The sequence below is a fragment of the Tenrec ecaudatus genome, chromosome 3, assembly GCF_050624435.1.
Source record: "Tenrec ecaudatus isolate mTenEca1 chromosome 3, mTenEca1.hap1, whole genome shotgun sequence".
Taxonomy (NCBI): Eukaryota; Metazoa; Chordata; class Mammalia; order Afrosoricida; family Tenrecidae; genus Tenrec; species Tenrec ecaudatus.
The window spans coordinates 10,092,766-10,103,515 of NC_134532.1; the positions used below are offsets into that span (position 1 = coordinate 10,092,766).

Below are 10,750 nucleotides of genomic sequence, written 5' to 3' on the forward strand. Positions count from 1 at the left end.
CCCTATGACTGGTTCCCTTGAAAGGGGAGAAGAAATACAGAGAGAAGATAGCAACATGGAAATGGAGGTAGAGATCAGAGAGCAGCAGCCACAAGCCCAGAAATGCATGGAGTCTCCAGGACCTGAAAGAGAGAAGGACCCTCTTGCAGAGCCTGTAGACCGGAGTCCTGCCCTGTCCACACCTGCATCCCAGACATCCAGCTTCCAGAGCTGCAAGTGAGTAATTCTGGAACAACTATTTGTCCTAAGAGAAGCACATACTGTGGAATTTGGGGAAATAAATAGTGGTGGTTATTGTACAGTGAGATGAATATAATTAATGCTATCCAATCGTTGATGTTAGTGCTCATGGAATCAGAAGTCAAGAGGCAGAAAAAAATGAGTTACATTAGGTAAATGTTCTGCACAAGACATCGTTAGAGTGTTGAAAAGCAAGGATGTTATTTGAGGACTAAGATGCCGCAAGGATGTTATTGGAAGACTAAGATGGCCCTGGTTCAATCCATGGTGTTTTCCATTCACATATCTATGTGAAAGTAGCACATTGAGTAAGGAAGACCAAAGCAACATTGATTCATTTAAGTTGTGTTGCAGTAGAAAGGAAAAGCAGATCAGTCTTGGGTAAGTATGGCAAGAGTGCTCCTTAGAGACAAGGTTGGTGAGACATCTGTAATTTGGTCGTAGTGTCAGGAGAGGACTGTTCCTGGAGGGCATCGTGCTTGGTAAAGTAGAGGGGCAGGGAGAGAATGAAGGCCCTCAGGGAAATTGGACTGTTGCTATGGCTGCAGCCACGGGCGCAGGTGGAGGAAGAGTTGGGGGGATGGCTCAGGACTGGCACTTGTAACTATGGTGGGCATGGAGTCGCTGTGGGTCACAGCTTATGCATGGCACCTACACAGTAATCATTGATGTTTAAAAATGGTTATGATGGAAAACAGTTTTTTTAGGAACAGAAAAGAAAAATGCAAAAGGGGTACAGGGAAGAAGATAGTGCATACAAACACCCCAGGGGTGAGGTCCAGGTACTATGGCAAGGGCCAGACCAAATCCAGCGGTATGTATGGTAGCCAACTAAAAAGTGGGGTGGGAGGGAGGAAAGGGAAAACAATAAGAGATGTGTGGCGGGGGAATAGGGCATTGACCCACCCAAAGGGAGAGTATTGTTTGTGTCTCCACAGGGAATGGGGGACCAGATATAAAGCCAGTGCCAGATGAATGCAGTGTGCCGGCAAGGAGTGGGGAACCATTGGAGGGGCCTGAGGGCTTGCCACCCATACTAGCTACATGGACAACTGCCCCTCACTCCAGAAGAATTTACTTGAGAGGACGGCACTGAAGCTGTAGCTAGGGGAGAGGGACATGTCTGATCAGAGCAAACGGGAGCAATATGAATGGGGAGGAAGAGAGAGTGGAGCACATCCTGGCCCACCAGGCCTGGTGGATGATATCCCCGCTCTGAACAGCCAATGCACAGAGTGGACCATATGGCTGATCCCACTATGAGGCACGCCGTCCCTTGCTGGCCCAGGTCCCTAAGGGGGACAACACTGGAGACTCAGTGTCAGGACTGGCTTGAACTAACCCCGCAACACCGAGGCAAACCACTAAAGGCGTGCGGCAGAGCAACTGTGGGAGCAGAGCAGGGAGCTCCCGAGGGAGTACAAAGGATAGACTCTGGGGCCAGAGCATGGCACCCCATCGGACCTGACTGGAGGACACGCCTAGAGTTCAAAAATCAAGACCTTGATCTATTTACAGGTTTTTCTTTGTTTTTAATTTTTTTCTTTTAATTAATTTATTGTTTTATGGGTCATTGGTTTTCTTTTTTGTTGTCATTGCTGTGTTCTCATTCATTGCCTGTCTTGATATGACTTGATTCTTGGTGCATATTATCCCTACAGATCTATCTAGATAAGATAGACTGGATGAATAGTCTGGAGGAGAAAACAGTGAAACCATGGTTCCAGGGAGACATGGGAGAGTGGGAGACGGGGGTAAGGAGGTGATGTTGACCAACCCAGGGACAGGGGAGCAGCAAGTGATCCAAAATTAGTGGCAAGGAGGGTGTGAGAGGCCTGGTAGGGATTGATCAAGGGCAATGTAACCGAGAGAAATTACAGAAACCCAAATGAAGGTTGAGCATGATAGTGGGACAAGAGGAGACTAAATGGAAATAGAGGAAAGAACTAGGTGGCAAATGGGTATTTGCAGAGGTTTAAATAAAAACATGTACAGATGTAAATATGTTTATATAGGATGCTGGAGAAATAGATCTACATGCATATATTTATAGGTTTAATATTAAGGCATATGGACATTGGGCCTCCACTCAAGTACTTACTCAATGTAAGAACACGTTGTTCTATTAAATTGGCATTCCATGATGCACACCTTCCCAACATGACCACTGAAGACAAATGTGTGCATAAGCAAATGTGGTGAAGAAAGCTGATGGTGCCTGACTATCAAAAGATATAGCATCTGGGGTCGTAAAGCCTTGCAGATAAACAAGCGGCCATCTATCTAAGAAGCATCAAAGCTCACATAGAAGAAGCACACCAGCCTGTGTGACCACGAAGTGTAGAAGGGACCAGTTATCAGGCATCAAAGAACAAAATATCATTTCATTGTAAATGAGGGTGAGTGCAGAGTGGAGACTCAAAGTCCATCAGTAGGCAAATGGACACCCCCTTACTGGAGGGTTGTGAGAAGGAGATGAACCAGTCAGGGTGCAGGGTAGCAATGATGAAACATATAACTTTCCTCTAGTTCTTAAATGCTTCTTCCCTGCCCCCACCCCCCACTATCATGATCACAATTTTACCTTACAAATGTGCCTAGACCAGAGGATGGACAGATAGGAACTGGAAACACAGGGAATCCAGGACAGATGACCCCTTCAGGACCAGTGGTGAGAGTGGCGATGCTTGGAGAGTGTAGGGAGTGTGGGGTGGAAGGGGAGAACAGATTACAAGAATCTAAGTATGGCCTCCTCCCTGGGGGATGGACAGCAGGGAAGTGGACGGGGGGAGATGTCGGACAGTGTAGCATATGACAAATAATAATAATTTATGAATTATGAAGGGTTCATGAGGGAGAGGGAGTGAGGATGGAGGGGGAAAAATGAGGAGCCGATATTAAGGGCTCAAATAGAAGGCAAATGTTTTGAGAATGATGATGGCAACAAACGTATAAATGTGCTTGACACATAGATGGACGTATGGATTGTGATAAGCATTACACGAGCCGCCAATAAAATGATTTTTAAAATTTGTTTTTGTTTGTTTGTTTTAATAACAACAAAAACAAAACAAAAAAACTTCTTGCCATCAAGTTGACTCACAGTGACGCTATAGGACAGAGTAGACCTAATGGCCCGCTTGTCTGGATGTTTCTGAGACTGGAACTTTCTTTTTTTTTTTCAAGTCCCCCGAGGGGGTGCACCGTTCCCGGAGGTACTGCAATACCAGGTTGATGCGTGGAGTGGACGGAGCAAGCTCCTATTCCAACTCCCTGCTCCAAAAATCCATTTAATATATTGTCCTCGGATAGAGGACGTATCAGATATTAAACTGATAAGAACAGATACTACACTTGATCTTAGCCAAAAGGCCGAGAAGCGATTGAGACTGGAACTTTCTTATGAGATAGAAACCCTCGTCTTTCTCTCTAGGAGCCACAGGTGGTTTAGAACTATTGCCCTTGTGGTTAGCAGCCTAACATGTAACTATACCACCAGGCATCATATAGAGAAATGATTCAAACCCATCTCTTAAAAATGAAACCAGCAAATTTGGACAGAAAAATTAATGTTATTAATCTTCCTAGGCACTCACCTAAAACTACAAAGAAAATACATCAGGAAAAACTAAAAACCAAAAAATAGCAAACATAGTTGAGTTGAGCAGAAAGAATCCCCAAATATGTAAATAACTGCCATCAAGTAACTAATGCCTCATAACGACTCTCTAGGAGAGTGTTCAAGTGGCCCTGTGGGGCAGAGTGTAACTTGTTACCCAAGTAGAAAGCATTGACAAAAACATACTGTCATCAAGTCAATGGTGACTCACAGTGACCCTTGTGAGTTTCTGAGATTGTAACTGATTTCTAGAGTAAAAAGTCCAATCTTTCTCCTGAGGAGCTGCTGGTGGTTTTTAACTGCCAACTAGAAGGATCATAGTCCAATGCATAACCACTGTATCACCAGGTATTTTAGACTAAGGAAGAGGAAACTAAGTAGAAGGAAACGTTAGGGATAACAAAAAATACACGATAATCAATGGTATTGTTAGCTAATGCTTGTACTTCAAAATAGCAAAGTAACAATAGAAGAATGGTAAGATAAAATTTACAAAATGTCTTCCTTCATGTGAGATACGTACTTTTATATTTAAGCAAATAAAGAAACAACAATAAAAACCTCAATTTGATCTTCCAAATGTGATACATGGAAAATTATACTTGAAAATATACAGATATCTTAAGAACAGGTAGCTGTTCTATTGAACTTAATCTTAAAAGATTAATAGATAACCAAGTTTACTATGCAAAAGCTTGTTTCAAGTTTACTATGGAATTTGATTTATTGTAAGGTAATTCAGCAAGGCATGTAAATAAGACCTCACAACATTCATTTAGAAACAGATAATCAGAATTATTAATTACAATCCCACTATTAGCTAAATGGCTAGAGTCCAGCTCTTTTGGCTTCAGGCTTTTGCTTGTAATGAGGGGATTTGAAAGGACAGATTAAGTAAAGCTCAAATTCAGCAGAGGTCTCTTGTACCTGGGGTCCTTGGGTGTTGACCTTGGGTAGACTCTCAGCAAGCTTGTAGTTTTCAGAGTTAGTAAAATAGAAAAAGATAATTTTACCTCTCCCTGCTTTCAGTGAGAGGTTTTCAAAACTTATATATGAAATTCTTGGTTTTCAGTGGTTAATTCCTTAGGAATGGAAGCCACAAGAGTATGACAAACTGATAGGCAATTGGTATTTAATGTGTGGGAAAGCAAAGACATTACTTTGAGCACTAAGGTTTGTTTGATTCAAAATACAATATTTTCAATGGTCTCCTATGCATTAAGAAAGATGGATATTGAATAAGGAAGACATTTGACTTACAGTGTTGGCAAAACTTGTGGAAGGTACCATGGACTGCCAAAGGAACAAATAAATCTGTCCTGAAGAAGTACAACCAGAATGTTCCTTAGAAGCAAGGATGGAAACTTCTCACATACTTGGACCTGTCAGGAGAGATCAATCCCTGGAGAAGGACATCATGTAAATTTGAAGGGTCACAAAGCCGAGGAAGACTCTTGACAAGATGGATTGCAACAATGGGCTCAAGCAGAACAATGGTGAGGGTGGTGTAGTGTTTCTGTCTCCTGTACATAAGGTTGCTATGACTTGGAAACAACCAGATGGGCCTTACCAATAACAAATATGAAATATTCACTTTGCCTCCTGAGACAATAGCCCTATGTTACTGCAAAGAATATTATGACCCGATTTTTCTAGGTCACTCTGTCATGCATTCTTTGCATTTATTTGAAAAGTTTCTGTGAAACATTTAAGCAAAAATCCACAGCACGATATCTATTCAAATACACCATCAATGTTATTTAAAGCTCACTATTAATATCTAATCCTAAAAAAACAACTCTATGTTTTTTACAGTGGTTATACAGTGGTTCTCAACCTTCCTAATGCTGCGACCCTCATGTGTTGGTGACCCCCAAACTTAAAATAATAAGTGTAATTTTGCTACTGTTATGAATCGGGTGACCCCTGTGAAAGGGTCGTTCGACCCCCAAAGGGGTTGTGACCCACAGGTTGAGAACCGCTGCCTTACAATGTATAACAATAATAAACTCAATGTATAACAAACATCTAATTTAATATTGTTATATATGTTAATGAATGGCAATAATAAACTCTACTTTATGTTTTAGCCTCCCCAAATTACACTAAATATACATGAATTTATTTATTCAAATAAAAACAACGTTATTTATGCAATTCCAGAAACCAAACACACTGTCATTGACTTGGTTCTGACTCCTAGAAACCATAACAGGATAGGGTAGAACTACACCTGCGAGTTTCCCAGACTGTTTACGGATGGCCAAAACAGTGTCTTTTTCAGGTGGATGACTCTGGTTATCACAACCCAACATACTATCACCCAGGCTCCTCAATAATGAACTTATTCAAAATATAAAGTTCATTTAGAATTATCCAGTTTATTTTTCAATCAATTCACCTCAGGTTATTAAAATAAGGCCAACCATTGACAGCAAAACTCAAAATTATTTCACCCTCTGATTTAATGAATTTTATGTATGAGAAGGATTTGACAAAATCATATGTCATTTATGTTAAATAGTTTTAAAGGAATTATTTGTTTTATAAAAGACAAACACTAAAATTACACTGTGATTTGAGATTGCAGACCAGTGTTCTATGAAAGAAAACATTAATATTTGTAATTATAAATTAATGAAACATTTGTATAATTCTACAGATGAATAAATAGAAAAACTAACTTTTGTTGAGAATTTAAGTTAATTTTTTGGAGAGGCAACATAGCATAATCGTTAAGAGAAAGACATCTCCCAGGTTTGACAATTCATATGCCAATGTCCTCATTTGTAAAGTGTTGACAATACCTCTAAAGTTTTCATAAGAATATTTTTAAGTTAATATTTGAGAAGCACTAAAGGAATCTTTGACACAAAGTACTGGAGCCCTGGTAACATAGTGGGTTATAAATTGTGCAGCTAATAACAAAGACGGCAGTTCAAAACCACCAGCTGTTCTGTGGGAGAAAGATGAGGTTTTCTACACCCCTAAAGAATCACAGTCTTGGGAATCCATAGGGTAGTAATACCCTGTCCTACCCGGTCCATATTATTTGGAATTAACTTGATGTCAGGGGGAGATTTTGTTTAAGAGACTGGCACAAAGTGTCATACTGTTTAGATAAATTGACCCCTAGCCAAAGTGTTTAAAATTCAGCCACGTCCTCAGGCATCTAAGACAAAAAAAAAAAATCACAGTGGGGACCTAGGGCCCATCTGTGAGAAATTGGACATTCCCTTATAGAAGGGCTGTGGGGAGGAGATGAGCCAGGCAGGGTGCATTGTAGCAATGATGAAACATACAATTTTCCTCTATTTCTTGAATGCTTCCTCTCCTCCACTATCATGATCCCAGTTCTACCTTACAAATCTGGCTGGACGGGAGGATGTACACTGGTACAGCTAGGAACTGGAAACACAGGGAATCCAAGACAGATGACACCTTCAGGACCAGTGGTGAGAGTGGCAATACCAGGAGGGCGGAGGGAAGGTAAGGGAGAAAGGCGGAACAAATTACAAGGATCTACATATAACCTCCGCTCTGGGGGACAGACAGCCGAGAAGTGGGTGAAGGGAGATGTTGTATGGCATAAGATATGACAAAATAATAATAATTTATACATTTTCAAGGCTTCATGGGGGAGGGGAAATTGAAGAGCTGATGCCAAGGGCTCAAGTAGAAAGCAAAAGGTTTTGAGAATAAAGATGACAACGTATGTCTAAAGGTGCTTGACACAATGGATGGATGGATGGATTGTGATGAGTTGTACGAGCCCCCAATAAAATGATTAAAATAAATAAAAAGATGCAGCACCAGTGAACCACTTTGAGTAATTCTGTCCATGTGAGGATTGTGATTCTGGTTGTGATGGGGCAAATGTGGAGGAACAACAGTGATGTAGAACCACATACCATGAAAGTTCATGTAAACTTGGATGAAGTCTGAATAGCTGTAGATTATAATCAATGTTATCTCTGCTTACATGACTCTGGTGACACTTGGGCTGCTAAACAAGAGACTCCGGTTCAAACCCATCGATCACTCTGTAGGAAAAAGAGGAGGCAGTCTGCTGTGTCAAGTTTGACCATCTTGGAATTTCTATAGAGCAGTTCTACTCTATCACAGAGGGTCAGTATGAGTCAGGATTGATTACTGATTATTATTTTAACCTACAACCTATAGCGATAGGTTATTATAGTTATTCAGGGTCCCTGTGTGTACAAACTGTTAATGTATTGAACTGGCAAACAAAATATTGGGAGTTTGAGTGTATGTAGAGGCATCTAGGACATGGTGATAAATTTGCATAAAATTAGCCAATCACAATTTTTGGAAGATAATTCTGCTCGGACAGATACAGGGCAGCTAAAAGTTGGACTTGCCTGACTATCCAGAGCAACAAGAGTCGTGTCAAAAGTTACTTTGGAGATAAAGCTGAGTGAAAACTCCACAGGCCTTTTTCTGAGATGATTTTTACAACCTCTGTGCATACATAATTATTTCAAAATATTAATAAACTTTAAATACTTTCAGAATCTTTACAACTTGCCTAAACACCCTGTTCTCTTCTACCAATTCAATTTAGTTTGCTGTGTGATGATGGGTGGCATTTTGGAGGAGTGAGAAGAACCGGTTTCATAACGTGACTGGTCCAATGAAAGATGAAAAGATAAGACGACTTATTCAAAATAATGTGAATCTCAAGATACCAACCCCAGAACAAGTTTGAATCAAATGTGGGACTCATCTCAACCCAGAGCCCTAAGAAACGCCTGGCCCAGGTCACACGCTGCAGCTGACCCCAGAAGTGCGGGGCCCTTTGATTCACAAGCCAGCCTCAATAAACAGAGAAACCAAAACAGCAAGCCTATTTGGATACAGAGTGAACTTGAAACTTGCTGGAACTTCCTGGGCATTTAACCGAAATGGAGAACTAGTATTTATCCAAGAAATATGACAAATATTAAGTAGAGTAAACGTCTTTTATGCCTGCCCAGAGTGCAACTTGTGCTGAGCGAGATTTGTTGTTATTTTGTGGGAAATTGCACTGTTGAACTAAGTGGCTTGGCAAAGGTCCTGCTGTAGTTTGGAGCTATTTTACTATATGAAATAGTAGCGGTGGTTCCTTTAATAATTTCAAATACATTAAACTAAAGTAAATACAGATAACGAGTATGTGATAACCCTTTAAAAAAGAAATACTAACTCAGCAAAGCCTTCTATATACTTAAGCTTCCGTAAGCTTAAGTATATAGAAGGTTTTATTTTACCCTTATTACTTAAAATAAAGTCTTTATATTAAAATCCACCACTTGTCTGCCAGCTTGTTCAACTGTGGTGGCTTGAATGAATATTACTGGAACAGTTATTATCTGTTTCTCCTATAATTTATGGTGTTAGAAATAAACCCTCATGCTATTCATCGACTAATCAAAAGTTTGGTAGTTCGAAGCAATTTAATCTCCAGAGGAAAAGGTCTGAAGAGGTGCTTCTATGGAAATTGTCATGTGCAGTTGAGTTGATCCCAACTGGTGGGCACCTTATAGGGCAAAGTAGAATTTCTTTATAGAGTTTCTTAGGTTATAATCTTCATGGGAGGAGATTGTCAGACCTTTTCTCCTATAGAGGAACTGGTCATTTCTAACGACCAACCTTTCGGTTAGCCACCAAGCACTAAACCACCATGCCACCACCACTTTCAATAAAGATTAAGGTCAAGAAAGTCCTCCAAGACAGTTCTGTGGGGTCCCACAAGTCAACATCGAGTTGACAGCAACTGACAACAAAAAGACATTGTGGTCAGAGATTGAGCTCACTTCTCGCTGACTTCACACTGGTTTTTCTGTACTTGCTAAGTCCTCTTATAAAGTGTGCTTAGTTATCTGAAATGACAATGACACGTATCTCTTGAGAAATGGTAAATACTTAAAATATTTTGTGGATAACAATTACATATGTACAAAATCCCAATTAAATATGTAAATCTAAGTCAGATTCAGTGTCAGTGCTAGCAAAATGAGGATGCAAAGCTATGTGAAAATCCCCTTTCCCATTGTGTTTTTTTGGGGGATTAGGGGTGGACTGTGGGGGGAGCAGAACCCAGCAAAATCAATTTCAGGAATACCTTTTATTAAAGGTCTAAACTCTACCCCAGCATAAAGAATCTTATGATATCTCAGAAGATATACAAATGAGTATATGATCACTCAATTAATTTACACTGTTCAATTCACTGTGAAACTCCAAATCTATTTCACTTGGAACATGACATATTTAGTTTCTGCAGCACAGAAAAAGCATATGTTAAGGCAAGTCCAAGGATAACTTAGGAAAAAGCTGAACTGCATGAAAGTTCACACCTAGAAGTACACATCTAGGAAATAGATAATACACACTAGAAGATGCTGCACAGCATTTAACAATCATTCGTTTTTTCTAATAGCTTCAATAGTTCAAAATTATAAATAACTAATTATTTAAATGATGTTATAATATTATAACTTTTATTGCTTCCTTTAAAGATAAGCTAAATTATCATTTCTCAGATCGATTTAAAATATTCATGTCAATTAACTTATATTGTGAAAAAGATAACAGGAAAGCTACTTTTACTGTTATATTTGTAAATATTTTTATGTATTTATATATAACTCTATTAATTAGGTTTTTCTGAATGTGATACTTATTTTCCTGAGATACCACTGAGTGAAAACATAGATGTAGTCTGAAGATATTTAAAAGCACAGACAATAAATTAAATAGAAACTATATTGATAAAATTAAAATATTAAAACACATATTTTGATTATTAATTATATAATATTCATATAGGTCTTATAAGATGGCTCATTATTAAAATAGAGCTTTTTGTGTTTTGATCAATATATCTTT

At 39.4% G+C, this 10,750-nt stretch overlaps 1 non-coding gene across 1 annotated transcript; it reads right to left on the bottom strand.

Annotated features, from left to right (window-relative positions):
• Positions 1-3,433: 3,433 nt before the first annotated feature.
• LOC142443874 (U2 spliceosomal RNA) lies at positions 3,434-3,624 on the bottom strand. The gene has a single exon (XR_012783602.1). It is a non-coding gene; the product is annotated as a U2 spliceosomal RNA (small nuclear RNA).
• Between the last annotated feature and the right edge of the window lie 7,126 nt (positions 3,625-10,750).